This window comes from Arvicanthis niloticus, chromosome 11 (genome assembly GCF_011762505.2).
Source record: "Arvicanthis niloticus isolate mArvNil1 chromosome 11, mArvNil1.pat.X, whole genome shotgun sequence".
Taxonomy (NCBI): Eukaryota; Metazoa; Chordata; class Mammalia; order Rodentia; family Muridae; genus Arvicanthis; species Arvicanthis niloticus.
Window position 1 is genome coordinate 44,351,752 of NC_047668.1, and position 4,929 is coordinate 44,356,680.

The window sequence follows — 4,929 nt, forward strand, 5'->3', positions numbered from 1 at the left end:
TCATGTTGCTCAGGCTGGTCAACTTGCAATGCAGACTAAGCTTTCCTTGAATCTTGGTTCAGGGATACTGGATGCAACTTCTACTTCCCAATTGCTAGAATTACAGGTGTGTGTGTGTGTGTGTGCGCGCGAGTGTGCATGTACGTGCACATGCATGTGTGTGTGTGTGTGTGTTTCTATGCTATTTCAGCAATCCCCTTTCTCTGCTTTTTAAGCACTGTGGCTACAGAGGTACAACACTGTATCTGGTGCTTTGCATGGATACTGAGCAACAAACTCATGAAGGAACTCATGCTTTATTAGCAAACTCTTTACCAATCAAGCCTTTTCCCTAAACACACTTTTAAAGCAACTTTTTTTTCACAAGCTTTTGATTTCCTTCCTCACTCCAAAGTTGCTTCATGAAAACTATTCCCCAACTCAGCAATTGCCATTCCATACTTCCTCTGGGTCTCCCTGAATCCATCATGGCCAATAATAATTCCACCATTTTTAACTACATTTTAAGACAGATTACTTTATTGCAATATCTAATTTTCTTCCCTTTAATGTAGATGAATTAATAGGACAGTTATCTTCTTACAAAAAATACCATCTTGATCACCTCTTGATTTTCAACTGTATTTTTTTATTATCAAAGTGATTAACCAATTTGTTTGGCACACATATGTCCATGCGTTCTCTCTCTCTCTCTCTCTCTCTCTCTCTCTCTCTCTCTCTCTCTCACACACACACACACACACACACACACATACAAACACACACAAGCACATGTGCACACACACACACACACACACACACACACACACCATGGGGTTAGTTACAAGGCTAAGATGAAATTAGTATCCCTTTCATCATCTCTCTTTATTTATGTTGACCTTAGGCTCTATTATCTGCCTAATTATTCATGAACATCTGAATGCTTTCCCTATAAGACTTAGATACTCAGTATTAAAGAGACCATAACCTAATGCTTATTTTTCAATGGAGTGAACTCAAGGCAGTGAAGAGTTATGATATCCCTCTGTAACTTTTCTTTCACACCTGATTGCATTGCTCAGCTGGATTAGCGGGGTGATTAGAACACAGCCATTTGTTATAAACTTCTGCGGTTCAGACTATTTCTCAACAGTGTGCAATCTGTTGTTTTTTAAGATTAACTGATTAATATAGCTCAAATTAATGTAGCATAAAAATGTGTGAGATGAGATTCAAACTTTTAAAAATGTTCCGTGACTTCAGTTGGAATATTTTTTACTATCAAATAAGTAGTCTTACTGAGGATGTTAGAAATGAGATTCTAGAGAACTGAACTCTTCTAATAATTTTGACAAAAGAGGATACTACAATTTATGATACTGTCATTATTAATTTTAGCTATTTGAAATCTCCATGATTTCTTAAATCAAGACTTTCCTAGTGATTTCTAAATGACTAAAGGCTACGCTTCTGGAAGATGGGGTTAATAAATCAAATAAATATAGACTAATGATAAGAAAATAAGACCACATTTGTCCTCATTAAAACAATTTTTTACTAAGTTCAATTTTCTGAGGAACCACCAGACTGCTTTCTATAGTGGTTTTACCAGCTTACAATCCCACCAACAACGGAGGAGTGTCCTGGGCATATACCCAAAAGATGCTCCAACATATAACAAGAACACATGCTCCACTATGTTAATAGCAGCCTTATTTATAATAGCCAGAAGCTGGAAAGAACCCAGATGTCCTTCAACAGAGGAATGGATACAGAAAATGTGGTACATTTACACAATGGAGTACTACTCAGCTATTAAAAACAACGAATTCATGAAATTCACAGGCAAATAGATGGAACTAGAAAATATCATCCTGAATGAGGTAACCTAATCACAAAAGAACACACATGGTATGCACTCACTGATAATTGGATATTAGCCCTAAAGCTTACAATACCTAAGATTCAACTTACAGACCACATGAAGCTCAAGAAGAAGGAAGACTAAAGTGTGGGTGCTTCGGTCTTTCTTAGAAGGAGTAAGAAAATACTCACAGAGGAAGTACGGAGACAAAGTATGGAGCAGAGACTGGAGGAGAGACTGTCTGGCTGTATTGGACTTATGTTCCTGATCCACCTTTGCTTGCCTATATCCCAGATGGAACAAGTTGACTTACCTCAAGTTTTTAGACCTTGTGGGACAGATAACCAAAAAGAGAAATTATAATGACTCTTGTATTTTTCTTAAAGGTGGACAGTTATTCAGTTTCAATCATGTACTGGTCTAGAAATCAATCCAATATTGGAAATAATAGTCTTCATTTGGAAGGTGGGATCTAGACATTTTCAGAGACATATTTGGAATTTAGCTGCAGTTCTCTTTGATGTTATGATAGCAAGTTGGAACAGGATCTGGATTTCAAACAGGGGTTAGTGCAGGTATTAAGTAAGGCTCCTATAATTGTCAAGTTAAAATTGGTTTAGTCTCTTCTACAGTATTTATTGTAAGTTGCATTGACTGTATACTTTTTAATTGTGTTAGTTAGTGTGTTGAAACCTGGCATATCTGTTACAGGGGGTCTATCAACCAGCTTTTGTCTTACTGCCCTGAGTATTAAAAAACCTTAATTCTCCGAAAAAAAGCTTGAAAGTGCTGGAAGAAGTGAGTTACGCTTTAAGCAGAAGCAAGAGGGTAGTGGGCTTGATTATAGCTAGTATAACAGCTTCAGTTACATCAATTGCTAGCACTACCACTTCTGCAATAGTTTTGACACAAGAAATTAAGACAACTACTTTTGTTAATCATCTAGAAAAAATATTACTAATGTGTTGAGTATATAAGAGGATTTATATAGGTGTTTGGAACTATGGATTGATGCTCTATATTCTATTCAAATTATCAGAAGGATGTTCAGGGTTTAATACTAAAGAGCCTTCTCGAGTGTCATGAAAAATACCATTGGAGTGGTGTTACCTCTAAAATTTACAATGATAATCATTATAATTAGAAAAAAGTTTAAAGATACCTGTAGGATATTTGGCATAATTCTAACAACTCTCTGGATGTTTTAACTTTGCATAGTGAGATTACAAATTTTAAAAAAAGCTGTTCTGTTGACCTTTGACGTTGCAGATAATGCTGATAAAATTATCCATGGCTTGAGGTCAGTATTTCCAATTTGGTCAAACCTCAGGAATGGCATATATAGCTTGATCAGGCTAGCTCCCTTTGTCCTGGGAATTCTTTTATTTTTGCTCATCATGTTAAAGCTTGTCTCTAATTACATAAAACAGGTTGACAGCAGAAGAGTACATGACTTGAAACTGAAAATGGACCCCAGACAGAGCTATTAATTTAACAGGCTGGCAAGCCAAGGATGGGTAAGATTCTGCACAGAGCCTTACCAACCTATGACATAAGTGCATTGCTTTTGATAATGCATATTCCATGATGGGTAAGAAAGGCATTCTTGGCAGAACAACCTAAGACAGACTCAGTCTGGTTTACGCAATAAGAAAGGGGGAGATGTGGAGAGTTTTTGGGGCTGCCTGGCAGGAATCTGACATTGGCCAAGGATAAGGAAATAGCCTGCTTGGAAGGAATCTGACATAGCCCAAGAACAAGGAAATGGATTGCAGGCAGGATTCTGACATTAGGCTAGAACAAAGAAGTAACTTCAGGCAGAAATCTAAATCCTAGGCTAGAACAAAGAAGTAATTACAGGCAGAAATCTAAAACTTAAGCTAGAACAAAGAAGTAGGCTTTAGGCATGAAAATGACTTTGGGCTAGGACAGGGAAGTAGGCTCAGATATTTTTGGTTATCCTGATAAGCCCTTAGAAATAGTGATCACAGGAGTGATCATGGAACTCTGTTTATTGTCCACTGTGTTCTTTGACTATCTGAGTTTATTGTCTTGCTTGTTCCTTGACTATTTGCATCTATTGTATTGCTAGTTCCTCAACCTAGAACTGACCTTAATACTTGCATGTAATTTAAATGGTATAAAAGCAAAAAAAAAAAAAAAAAAAAAAAAAAAGGAGAAGGAGGGATGGGATAGGAAATTAATGGGGGGGAGGAGAAAAAGGGGATAATATCTGAAATGTAAATAAATAAAATATTGAATAAAAACCATTTTTAAAAGAAAGGTTAAAATATTTACTGTTTTTAAAAGAAACTATATGTAGTAATGTGTGTCTCTGTGTGGGTATGTGTATGTGTGCATGAGGTGCCCAAAGAGGCCAGAAGAGGGTATTGGGTTTCTTAGAGCTGGAGCTATAAGTAGCTGTAAGCTGTGTGACATAGGTGCTGGTAACTGAACTCAGATCAATGTAATTTATGTTTTTTAAACGTTCCATTTTTCTTCAATGGATCCACTTTTTACTTATGATTGTAAATAAATTATCACAACTGTTTCTTGTAGAAGTTTTCTTGTTAGACACCCCCCCCTTTTTTTTTTCTGGTATAAAACTTCTAATGTGTGTTTTTCAAGTATTTTCTGTCTGTCTTACATGCTCCCGGTTTATCATTTCACTCTTCAAAAAAGTCAGTGTTATATTTTATTTTCTTTTATTATTTCATAATGCAAATAATCTTTGATAAGATCTTCATTCTTAAGGTATTGTTATGGAGGAGATCTGAAATGTCCTCTAAGGGCCATTCATTTGATAAAGGATGTGTCTTCAGCCTGCAACACTGCTAGGAGGCAGTGGGCTTTTTTAAATGGTAGAGCCTCGAATAAGAAAGTAAGATCTCTCAGAGACAGATGCAGATCCTTACACCCAACCAATGTACTGAAGTTGGGGACCACTGTAGTTGAATTAGGGAAAGGCTGGAAGAAGCTGAGGAGGAAGGTTAACCTATAGGAAGACCAACTATCCTGGACCCCTGAGATCCCTCAGACACTGAGCAATCAATCAGACAGTATACAAGAGTTGATTGGAGCCTGTG